This window comes from Zingiber officinale, chromosome 6B (genome assembly GCF_018446385.1).
Source record: "Zingiber officinale cultivar Zhangliang chromosome 6B, Zo_v1.1, whole genome shotgun sequence".
Classification (NCBI taxonomy): domain Eukaryota; kingdom Viridiplantae; phylum Streptophyta; class Magnoliopsida; order Zingiberales; family Zingiberaceae; genus Zingiber; species Zingiber officinale.
The window spans coordinates 5,011,932-5,025,787 of record NC_055996.1 but is presented as its reverse complement, the minus strand read 5'-3'; positions in this window follow the sequence as shown (position 1 = coordinate 5,025,787).

The window sequence follows — 13,856 nt, the reverse complement described above, 5'->3', positions numbered from 1 at the left end:
TATGGGTTTAGGAAATGGCTGATGAAATTTCTTTGAAATTAACCTTGCTAATTCAATGCCAAAATGTTTTTTCGAGTCAAATTCATTTTCAAATTCCAATTCTTGATCTCCACCCAATCCAAGTTGCTTATTATCAGATACGCAAGGAGTTGACGCCCTATGCCGGCTAATCTCAACCATCAACAAGATTTGTCCAACGCATCTCCGCCGTCAGTTTGTCCACACCGCCGTTTGAGTTGGTTTGGACTTTGGACTTTATATGGCTCGCTAATTCACGTAATTCCGGTCCGGTCCAAGTCTTCTTCACGTAAATTGCATGCAGTAATTGACCGGTCGAACTTTGAATTGAACCCCTGCAAATGAAGGTTCATTGCATGGACTTATGATCTATAAAAACCCACACCTCTCACCATCCTTGCATTCCATCAACAACCATCTCAACTACAACAACACCTTACTACAGACAATGAAGACGAGCTACTGCTTGCTCATCCTCCTCCTCCTCCTCCTCCTCGCGATGTCCCCATCATCGAGCCATGGTCGTCATTTGGTTCCGTTCGATGTCGCTGGAGAAGCAGCCGGTGGGCTGGTACTGGAGCTCAAGAAAGGTTCATCTCCTGGCTCGGGTACATCAGGCTGCACCAATACCCCAGATAATCCTGGCGGCGTGTGCCCCACCCCGCCATGATCAGAGTTAATTAAGCATTAATTTGGTTGTTGAGGTGCTTAATTAGAAGTTTTAGGTAGTTTGATGGTATAATTAGAAGAAAAAAAACAATAAACTTGAGTAATTTAGGATATCAGAATACAAATATTCATTTGATGGTTCTTTGATATTGTTTCAGTTAGGCACAGTTATATGTCGTAATATTCAATTGCTTAATCATTAATACGAATTTATTTATGTATTATTTGAGGTAATTATGGTGCATGAGCTAAATCCATGAAGATAATATTAATTATAAAGATTATATTAAGATTTTCTTGCATGTGTGGAAATTATTTTAAACTCTCTGTTCTCCGAGAGCGGTGAGGGAATACTGGCAATTATTCTTGTATGTGAGAAAACTCTCTTTAATTTGACCGTTCATCTCAGCCATCAACCAGATTGCGAGACAGATCTCCTCCGTCAATGTGACTTCACTTATGATTCTTGCCCGGGGTTAGTGCTGGACCGCTCCTTGCCCCACGCGATTTTGATTCCAAACAGTTTGCTAATTGATCAGGTCCGATTTTCAAGTCCCCGTTACTTAGAACACATGAATCCCGGTTGGTCCACACCGCCATTTGAGTTGGTTTGGACTTTACATGGCTCGATAATTAACAATAAACTCGAGTATCAGAATACAAATATTCATTTGGTTGTTCTTTGATACTGATTCAATTAGGCACAGCTATGTGTTGTAATATTCTCTGGATATTGTAACATTGCTTAATCATGCATTAATACAAACTTATTTATGTATTATTTGAGGTAATTATTATGCACAAGCAAAATTCTCAAAGAGAATATTATGTGGTTATAAGCCATCGTTTTAACGAGATGAATAAACGTCAAATTAATGAATGATTTTGAGTTTTAATACAAATTGTTATTATTAATACACGTGAAAAGTAACCCTGGTGAGATATAATTATTTTATACGTTTTCTTATTTGTTACAGTTTAAATGCTTGTTTCCGATTCTCAGTGATTAATTCATGTATGCCTTCGTGCATGGGAAGGAAAAAAGTCACAAAGCCTGAAAATAATCGTATCTAAATTATTTAAAATTTAAAATATTTTTCATCGAAAGGAACGGCTGGAAATGTATTCTCTACGTTTATTTTGATGACTAAACAAATTATTATATTAATTTGATAATTAAATTTATTATATAAAATCTACATCCAACTCCTTGAAATTAAGTTTTTCAACTCTTTGAAATATAATTTATATAAATTATATTAGAATTTTCTTACATGCGTGGAAATTATTTTGAACTCTTCGTTCTCCAAGAGCTGTGTGGGAAATCGAGACGGTGTACTTTTTAGAGAATATACTTTGTATCTTTTGATCTGACTTTATTTCAATAGGCATTTAGAAAAGATTCGCTTGTAGTGTTGATCTTCGATCAATATAAATTATTCGACTCTGTTTTTTTATAGACGATCAGTCTCTTCATTGGACGGTGTTACACCTCATCGGAGAAATTCGATGAACAGTGTCCTCCAATCGTTTGAGAAGGAGAGACCTTCCATCCGATCAATGTGTGCCACCAGTAAACCGATTGGGCGTTCAATCACAACTAACGTTAACGAGCTAGCCAATTTGACTAAGTCGTCTGTTGAATGATTGTCTGATCGGGGGATCTTCTGTATAGTGACTTTTTGAAAACTTGCCCTTAGTTTTTCAAAGGCTTCTGCGTAGAGCTTGAGCTGAGAATCCGAGTGAATGAGGATCTTTGTGGCCTCGACATGCCGCGGTGCCTGTAAGCAGACGATTAACGCTTCATATTCGGCTTTATTATTAGTGGCCTGATATTCCAGCCGAACGGAGAGTTGTATTCGATCTTCCCTTGGTGAGATCAGTAGTATGCCAATCTCGGTTCCTTGCCGAGTGGACGAACCGTCCACATAAATTCTCCAGGTTGCTTCAGGTTCTGCGTTCTGGACTTCTGTGACGAAATCAGCCAAGACCTGAGCTTTAATTGTTGTTCAGGATTGATATTGAATATCAAACTCGCTTAATTCAGTTGTTAATTTGATCAGTCGCCTGGACGTTTCTAGGTTGAGGAGTACTTTTCTTAGGGTACTGTTGGTCATGACGATTATTGGTTGAGAAAGAAAGTATGGACGGAGTCTCCGAGCGACAAGTAACAGAGCATAAGCTAACTTTTCCAGACCAATGTAGCGAGATTCATCATCTTTCAATATATGACTTAAAAATTACACAAACTGCTGTTCATGGCCATTCTGCTTGACCAATGCCGATCCGATCGCATGCTCGATGGATGACAAATAGATCTAGAGAGGCACTCTGTCGCTCGGCTTAGATAGCACAGGTAAGAAATTAAGATACTTCATGAGCTCTTCCAAAGCCTTGAGGCACTTTGCGTCCCATTGGAATCTTGTAGTTCGGCACAGTACTTAGAAGAATGGCAGACTCTGATCAGACGTCTCAGAGATGAACCTTGAAAGTGCGGTGATCCGTCCGGTCAGCCGTTGGGCGTCCTTCAAATTGTGAGATGGAGGCATGTCTTGCAGGGCCTTCACCTTACTTGGATATGCCTCGATCCCCCGCTTTGTCACGATATACCTGAGAAAACGACCGCTCCTTGCGTCGAACAGGCACTTGCTAGGGTTCAACTTCATTCAATAGGTTCTTAAAATTTGGCACGTCTCCTCGACGTCCGCACAGAGGTCGACCGCTTGAGGGATTTTATTAGTATGTCGTCAACATAGACTTCCATGTTTCAACCAGTCTGTCTATGGAACACTTTATTCATCAGCCTTTGGTAGGTTGCTCCGGCGTTCTTCAGTCCGAACGGTATGACGTTGTAGCAATAGGTTCCGTCGACCTTGATGAAATTGACCTTTTCTTGGTCTTCTAGGGCGAGCGACACTTGGTGGTAGCCCTGGTATGCATCGAGCATGCATATTAATTCGTAGACCACTGTGGAGTCCACCATTTGGTCTATCCGAGGTAATGAATAGAAGTCCTTCGGGCATGCCTTATTTAAGTCGTGGAAGTCGATGCAAACCCGCCATTTATTTCCTGGCTTGGAGACCAATACCACGTTAGTGAGCCAACTTGGGAATTAGATTTCCCGTATATGGCCCGGCTTCAGTAATTTTTCTATCTCCACACGGATGATCAAATTCTGCTCCGGGCTGAAGTCTCTCTTTTTCTGTTTAACTAGCCAGGAGTCTAGTCGGACATGTAGCTCGTGCTGAGCCACGTTCGAAGAAATGCAGGACAATTCATGTGTTGACCAAGCAAACACGTCATAATTTCTTCTAAGGCAGGCGACCAACTCTGCTTTTTTCTCGCTTTCCAGATCGGCGGCGATAAAAGTTGTCGCCTCCGATCGGTTTGGATGGATCTGGACCTCCTCCTTCTCATCGTAAACCAGAGCAGGAGGTTTCTCCATGATAGCGCTCACCTCCAAGCGTGGTGTTTTTCGAGCAACTCGTGCTTCGGTTCTGACCAGCCATCTTGACATAGCAACGCTGGACGGCTAACTGATTGCCTCTGACCTCGCCCACCTTGTCCCCCACCTTGTCCTCCACCAGGAACTTGATCTTCTGGCAGAAAGTGGATACCACCGCTCGGAACTCATTCAACGTCGGCTGGCCTAGAATGATGTTGTAATTTGACGGCGCGTCCACCACGATGAAATTGATCGTTTGTGTCCTCTTTAGCGACTCTTCCCTGAGCAAGACGACCAGGCGTAGATGGCAGATCGACAACACTTCGTTGCCGGTAAACCCGTAGAGTGGAGTTGTCATGGGCAATAAATCACCTTGGTCGATTTGCAACTGATCAAATTCTTTCTTGAATATGATATTCACCGAGCTTCCTATGTCAACCAAGGTACGGTGAATAACATAATTAACTATTACCGCTCGGATAATCATGGCATCATCATGGGGAATCTCTACCCCCTCTAAATCCTTCGGACCGAAGCTGATCTCAAGTCCTTCAACCTTCTCCTTGCCGCAGCCGACTGCGGGAATTTCAAGCCGTCGAGCGTGCGACTTTCTCGCTCGATTGGAATCACCATCGGTCAGTCCCTCGGTGATCAATTCTATATCACCCAAAGCGACGTTGCTCCTATTTTCTTCCTCTCGAGTTGAGGATCGTCTCCATTCAGCCTGCTCCCCAACACGACTTGGATTGTTCCGCTGTTGAGTTTGATTGCGACATGGTTCGACCGTTGTCCTTTCGTCTTCGCTTCGCCTAGCTAATCGACGCCTATGTCTCCGATCGGGCAACGGTGATTGATGATATTGCCTTCTTGGGGCCAGTCTACTAACCAGGTACCAGTCCCGGGTATTATGAGTCGCCAACTGATGGAAGGAGCAAAACATTGGCATCCATATTTTTCCCTTGGAGGCCTTTGGGCATCCGACCCTAACGTGCTGCACGACATGCATCCTAGGCTCATGTTGTGGTTGAGTTCCTGCCGATCAGGGTCCTTTAGGAGGCTGATGACTGCTCGGTTGACGTCGTTCGGATGCCACTGCTGGTTCGTTGGGTACCTTTTTTTTCCTGGCCGTCTGAGCTTATTCTACATTGATGTATTCATTAGTCCTTTTTTGTAGATGGCCAATGTCCTTTGGTGACTTCCGAATGAGTGATCGGAAGAATTCTCCTTCAGTGAGCCCTTGAGTGAAAGCGTTTACAAATACATCCGAGGAGACCGTTGGGATGCCCATCACTACCTGATTGAAGCGTTGGATATATGCCCTTAAGACCTCTTGGGACCCTTGCTTCAGTGAGAATAGATTCACGCTTATCTTCTGGTGGCGGTGACTGCTAGCAAAGTGATGCAGGAGAGCCGCTCGGAAGTCTTTGAAGCTATGGATCGAACCACTCGGTAAATATTTAAACCAACGTTGTGCCGATCCAGATAACGTGGTAAGGAAGACTCAGCATTTTACCTCGTCCGTGTATTAGTGCAGCGTGGCCGCGTTGTCAAACTTAGCCAGGTGGTCGTTGGGGTTGGTCACCCCATTATATTCCCCAATCGTCAGTGGGGTGTAGTGCTTCGGCAGAGGGTCGTCATTTAGAATCCCCTCTGAAAACTGTTTATTGATCCGTTCGGGCGAGTCATCCTCCCTGGGTTTCCTTTTTCTTGTGTCTCAAACGGGTGCCTCATCAGAGAATGATCCCCGATCTTTATCTGCTCGACCCCTCTCTGCTGAAGTCCATAATAGGACCGACGCATTAGGGGCTTCCCTATAGATGTCGATCAGCATCTTGTTCAGTTCTCGAGCGGAGAGTTGTTCAGCCTGCCGCCCTACTATTGAGGCTGTAGGTTCCTGCACTTGATGATCAACCATCTCTTGTTGTTGTTGTCGTTACTCCACTATCTTTGTCGGTCGGACTTGTATCAGTGTGTCAGCTCTTCTTGCGTCAGCGTTATCGTTATGAATAGTCCAGTGTCTTCCATCTTCCCGTTCGGATGCAGTAATGATTCCTACAGACGGCATCAAAATGATCCTATCTGGGATGTGAAGCTAGAATGCCGGGAAGGTGGCGGCTTTGCAGACTCGATGAGAATCTCGCTCCTACCTGCAAGACAAAACCAAATCAAGGAAGGAGTCCTTGGCGTTGACCCTCCGACACTCAAGTCAAAGATAGAGGAAGGAAAATGAAAAATGATAGAGACGAAGATTCTTATTTTTCTTTCCTTTTTCTCATACCTGGTATGTTCCTTTTATACCTTTCTTAGTGACATTCCATCTTCCCCTGTTAATGATATTGATTATCTATCGAAGACATCTTTGTCTTATCTTCTGTGCATTTAATGGCAAATGAAGTGTTCTCCTTTGTTTTTTCTTCTTCAAGATCATTAGTCTTCTCCTTTATTACTTTGCATGACTGATGCCGGTGCCGTCTCCAATCGGACGTGTGGTCCGCTCGAATTGAATTTTTGCCGACCGTCGACCGGGTAGCATCATTTTGATCGATTGATATAGTTACTCCTATTCAAATTAATCTTACTTAAACCCTGATATTGATGGTTTTATCTTTAACTTATATTGTGACTCTTGACATGTGCCACATAACAAATATTCGTTTGATCGTTCTTTCATAGTGTTTCAGTTAGGCACACTTATGTGTCGTAATATTTAGGATATATATTGTAACATTGCTTAATCATTAATACAAATTTATTTTTGTATTATTTGAGGTAATTATGATGCATGAGCTAAATCCTTGAAGAGAATATTAATTATTAAGATTATATTAAGATTTTCTTGCATGTGTGGAAATTATTTTAAACTCTCTGTTCTCCGAGAGCGGTGAGGGAATACTGGCAATTATTATTGCATGTGAGAAAACTCTCTTTAATTTGACCGTACGTTCATCTCAGCCATCAACCAGATTGCGCGACAGATCTCCTCCGTCCATGTGACTTCACTTATGATTCTTGCCCCGGGTTAGGGCTGGACCGCTCTTTGCCGCACGCGATTTTGATTCCAAACAGTTTGCTAATTGATCAGGTCCGGTGTCCAAGTCCCCGTTACCTAGAACACATGAAGCCCGGTTCGTTGAATTTGGACGTGTATATTGACACTATAAGAGAACCTTTAATTAGCGATAGAATTAGCGATAAAAATATATTTGTGTTACAATATTAATCGTTATTAATAAAAAATAGATTTAATCTATTAAAATTAATGGCGGAAATTAAAATTGCATTATTAAATTAACGATGGATTAAATTTTTATTACTAATTTAACGATCAAATTTATTGTCCGTCACTGTTTAGCGGGGGAAATAAATCTGTCGTTATTCCAGCGATCGATATTTAATTTTGCCACTGAAATAGCGATGAAAATTAAATTTGATCTCTAAATGAGCAACGGAGATTTATTTCCATTGATAAATAAGAGACGGAATAAATTCTCATGTTTCATATCGCGTTGTAGTAGTTACGATTCTATTATTACTACAACGTTAAGTCTCTATTGTAATAATTACGGAACCGTAGCTACTACAACACGGACTCTATATTAGTATCACCTTGTCGCATGTGTTGATCGTAGGTGACTAATGACATTGATTGTGCTGCTAGTCTTCATAAGACCAAGAACATGTTGTTGTTGTCTGAATGAAGATCAGCAACAGTGGATTTGCCCAAATAGGTTGTTCGATCTAGTGTTGTCGATTGATAGTTTGTATCAATCGATTGCTACTCGGAGCTTCCTTGTTAGAGGAGCGTGCAGAATTGACTGCTACAGTACTACAATTGATTAGGATACTGGATAAGAATCCATGTATTTCCATTGATTGTAGAGGATAGTGATAATGTGTAATAAAATAGTTTCACATAAATATTTATATGACGTTTACAAAATTCTAGTTATATTCATAATTTAGTACACTAATATCACAAACAATATAAGTTATCATATGATGGCAAATTCTTTTCCTTAATATGGTTGAGTAATAAATGGATTAATTATATGTCATACTAGACAAGAATGTTTCTCTAAAAAGTATTGAAATATATGTGTTTATTACTTCCTCATTTGCCTAAAATACATGAAAAGAAGATATTTATTGTTAATGCATAGTACCCTCCCTCCCATACAATGTCAGAATAGGTCATCTCAACTTTTGAATTACTAATACGAGGCATGTCACATCTACTTCTCCTTTATTCTTTTTTATTATTTTTTTAAATTTACCTTTAAGATACTACAAATAAAAACAACTCAATGTATTTAATGCCCACAAAAAACTGGTATCAATGAGATTGTAATTAATATTTAAGAATTACTGTATAATTCTCTAGTTACTTTAATAACATCCAACCTCATGTGTTGAGTGCCTTGTGTCTTCTTTGTATTTTTCAGCCATCTCTTGTTAATCAATCTCGTCGGTGGCTAATATAGTCTTGTATTCTTGCATTTCAAAATTTTACCCTTGCTTTTGATAATTTTTACCCCCTCATGCAGTCTCTTTCATTTGTCTCCTGGTCCTCTTCGTACTAGGACCATTGAAGGTGTATCTTTAGGAGTATCCCTAAGGTCATAGCAACTTTTGTCGCGTCCTCTTCTCATCAGATTGGTGGATAAATCTTCAGGAGGAGGATGTCCTGCAGGGTATCTAGTTGGATAAGATAATCATCCCCTTTCTAGAATATCAACTAATTCTTTATTTAATGCCGCTAATTCTTTATTCTAACGAGTAAGGAATCCAATAGTTGTTTTTCTTTATAATACAAAATGAACATTCAACTGTCTCCGATGAGTTTTTATCAGTTTGTACAATGAATGTGTCCTCCCATTGTGGTGTCCCAAGTAAATAAACTTCCTTAGGAGTAGGGAATATATCAATAATAATTAATCTAAATGATAATTAACAATAGATACTCAATTAACAAACATTTACATTAATAATTGGATTGTAGCATTATTTCAAATACACCTTATGTTTACCTAGATAGGTGAGAGTCCTTTTAACTTATCACTTACTTTATTAATATGAGAATAAGTAGACCTCCACTTACATATTCTAGATTCGACAATGCTGGTTGGTCATTGAATAGGGACATGCTCTACCAAACCTATGCCATAAATAATTATTGGATGCCATTAGCTATTTATGTAAAAAAAAAATACATATTCAAGACTTGCAGCAAGTAGACCAATAAATCCCTTCATATAAGGCAGTGCGACAATACGACTAGGAGTCTTCGTGATAAGCACTTCTCAAAATTTTGAGAATTGAGGTGCCATATAATTATATATTACCTCAACCTAGTTATAATTTCCCACGTTGTTAATATCATAGACAATATCTATAGTTCCTATACATAGCTTATAAGTAGAAGAAATAAGTAAAGCAAAAAAAAATATATACAAAATATAAAATTTACAAAACGACCTAACATCCTTATTTGATTCCACGCGGAAATAATATTTCTTCAATTGGTGCTCCAATCTAGACCAATTTATCTATTTCCTTTCAAAATATTTTTTATACAATTCTTCATAAGTAACATTGGAATTGAACTTTACATACATATCTCTATTGATCTGGGATTCCGAGCATTAATGGTACTACATCTTTAGTTATGAAGGTCACACTCAAATTATAAAATATAAAAATTTTACTTTCTGAATCCAGTTTAAAAAATATTAATTAGCAATCCCCTAATTAAGTGAAATTTTCAATGTGCTAAGGAAAGATATAAAGGGGTTATTGCTTATAATTCCAATATGTTTTTTTATAGAGATTCACTCCTAAATATCCTTTTTCCTTGCCCTTATCCTTTGGGGAAGTTTAATAAAATAATTCTATAAAATGACCTAATTTATTCATCCAATGTAACTTATGCTTGATATGCGGAATTTTTTTTATAGTTGTTGTTGATGTATATGTTTGCATTTCTTGTAGTATACAAATAAAACATTTGAGCTTTATAAATAATTAATCAAATAATATGATTTTAGTCAAACTATGTTAAACTGTTTAGAAGACCAGTACCACTTTATTAGTTAGTTCTTCAATGGTACATAAGTCAAAATAAATTATACTTTTTAGCTAATTCATCTAGATATAAATAATAAACTTAAATACAAACTAAATATTACAACTAGTAGTACTTAGTAATTGATTGTACAGTAAAACCATTTGTAAATATTATTCTTAGTTGATGATGGTATTAAGATAATGCATTTTTAACCGAGCTTGATGACCTACTATATGATGTTGCTTAAGCCAATTCATCACATAACTTGTATGAAACAAGGTTAAACTAAGCATACATATTTTGTCTAATTTTTTTTGAAAACATATAATCAAAATAATTTCATATGAGAAGATGATGGATTCTTCTACAATTTGAATATTAATGATTCTGTAGTCTTAGGGGTACTTGGTTTGCGGAAGAGAATGAGAATAGGAATGAGATTTATTGAAGTAAAGAAATTAGAATGGGGAGTTTTGAATCCGTGGGACCCATCATTCCCATTTCCCCCATTTTACTTGGTAATGGTTCAATCTCATATTTGGGGGTTTGAATCCGTAAGACCCACCATCAATACCCCAAACCAAACATTAACTTTCAATTCCATTTCCATTCCTCACTTCCATTCCCTCCAACCAAACACTCCCTTAGGGTCAACCCTCACTTAAACTTGATTCTTTTGAGGAACAAACACTAGTTGAAGTGATGTAAGCCTTGTACCAGAGGGAGATCGTGTGGATGCCATTCTTGGTTTCGTTGATGAGGTGTGAGTGACGCCAGTGAAAGTGTCAGCAAACATTAAATGGAGGGGGGCAGGTGAAGTAAAAGTAGGGATTTAGGTCAATTTCGCTAGTGAAAACTAGGGTTTCCATTTTCACCGACGAAGCGAAGTGAGGCGGTTTTTTTAATGAGAAAACTTCCGACTAATTCGGTGAAATGTCTCAGACTGCTTTTTAAACCACATTCTACTTTGGATGATCATGCGATTATGCACATGATTTTAAAGAAGGATAAAATAGAAAATGCACGCAGGAGAGATTGAAAAATTTGGACAATTCCAAAATCACCTTCGAGATTAGAGTAATTCCAAAATCACCTACGTGATTGGGATAAATCGCATAACCACCTATGGGTTTAGGAAATGGCCGATGAAATTTCTGTGAAATTAACCTTGGTAATTCAATGCCAAAATGTTTTTTCGAGTCAAATTCATTTTCAAATTCCAATTCTTGATCCCACCCAATCCAAGTTGCTTATTATCAGATACGCAAGGAGTTAACGCCCTATGCCGGCTAATCTCAGCCATCAACAAGATTTGTCCAACGTATCTCCGCCGTCAGTTTGTCCACACCGCCGTTTGACTTGGTTTGGACTTTATATGGCTCGCTAATTCACGCAATTCCGGTCCGGTCCAAGTCTTCTTCACGTAAATTGCATGCAGTAATTGACCGGTCGAAGTTTGAATTGAACCCCCTGCAATAACTTGAAGGTTCCTTGCATGGACTCAAGATTTATATAAACCCTTCTCACCATCTTGCATTCCATCAACAACGATCTCAACTACAACAACACCTTACTACAGACAATGAAGACGAGCTACTGCTTCCTCATCCTCATCCTCCTCCTCGCGATGTCCCCATCATCGAGCCATGGTCGTCATTTGGTTCCGTTCGATGTCGCTGGAGAAGCAGCCGGTGTGCTGGTACTGGAGCTCAAGAAAGGTTCATCTCCTGGCTCGGGTGCATCAGGCTGCACCAATACCCCAGATAATCCTGGTGGCGTGTGCCCCACCCCGCCATGATCAGAGTTAATTAAGCATTAATTTGGTTGTTGAGGTGCTTAATTAGAAGTTTTAGGTAGTTTGATGGTATAATTAGAAGAAGAAAAACAATAATCTTGAGTAATTTAATTAGGATATCAGAATACAAATATTCATTTGATTGTTCTTTGATATTGTTTCAGTTAGGCACAGTTATGTGTCGTGTTATTCCGGATATTGTAACATTGCTTAATCATTAATACAAATTTATTTATGTATTATTTGAGGTAATTATGATGCATGAGCTAGATCATGAATAAACGTCAAATTAATGAATGATTTGAGTTTTAATACAAATTGTTAATATGAATACACGTGAAAAGTAAGCCTGGTGAGATATAATTTTTTTTATTTGTTACGATTTAAATTCTTAATTCAGATTCTCATTAATTCTTGTATTCAAAGGAGTAAATAATCGAAGCTAAATTATTTAAAATTGAAAGTATTTTTCATCAAAAGGAACGGCTGGAATTGTATCTGAACGTTTATTTTGATGATTAAAATAATTACTATATTAATTTAATAATTAAATTTACTATATAAAATCTACATCCAACTCCTTGAAATTAGGTTTTACAACTTTTGGAATATAATTTATATAAATTATATTAAAATTTTCTTGCATGTGAATTATTCAGTCTTTACAGAACACCCCGCACAACTAAATTTATATTTCATTGCTAATTTATCGTGTAATTATCTAAATTTAGAGATAAATAATTTATATTTCGTTGCTAATTAGTGACGAAAATATAAATTCTATTGCTATTTAGTGACGAAATATAATTAGGGGGAAACAACAAACTCAAGTAATTTAGGATATCAGAATACAAACAAAGGCAGATCCAGCGAGGGGGGGCAGCGTTCGCAGTTACTTCGGGGCGGATCTAGAGAGGGGGTGGCATCAGCGATCGCCCCCCGATAGAACTCTTAATATTATGGGATTCCACTTATAGAGATAGAGAATATCGTCCCTTGTTCTACGTAAAAATCATTCTTCCATCCTTGAATTTCTAGATCCGCCACTTAATACAAATATTTATTTGATCGTTCTTTGTTATTGTTTCAATTAGGCACAGTTATGTGTCGTAATATTCAGGATATTGTAACATTGTTTAATCATTAATACAAATTTATTTATGTATTATTTGAGGTAATTATATGCATGACCTAAATCATTTGACTGTGTGGAAATTATTTTCAACTCTTGTTCTCCGAGAGCGGAGAGGGAATACTGGCAATTATTCTTGCATGTGAGAAAACTCTCTTCAATTTGGCCGTTCATCTCAGCCATCAACCAGATTGCAAGACAGATCTCCTCCGTCCGTGTGACTTCACTTATGATTCTTGCCCGGGGTTAGGGCCGGACCGTTCCTTGCCCCACGCGATTTTGATTCCAAACAGTTTGCTAATTGATCAGGTCCGGTGTAAGTCTCCGTTACCTGGAACACATGAAACACGGTTGGTTGACTTTCGACGCGTATATTGACACTAAAAGAGAACCTGTAATTAGTGATTGTGAAATATATTTTCGTCACAATATTGATCGTTATTAATAAAAAAATATATTTAATCTATTTAAATTAACAGTCGAAATAAAAATTTACTAAATTAAAGATGGATTAAATTTTTATCGTTAATTTAATGGCAAAATTTATTTTCCATTATTATTTAGCAGCGAAAATAAATCTGTGCTATTCCAACGACATATATTTAATTTTGTCGCTGAAGTAGTAATGAAAATTAAATTTCATTTCTAAATGAGGACGGAGATTTATTTCCGTTGATAAATAAATGACAGAATTAAATTTTCATGTTTCATATCGCTTTGTAGTAGTTACGGT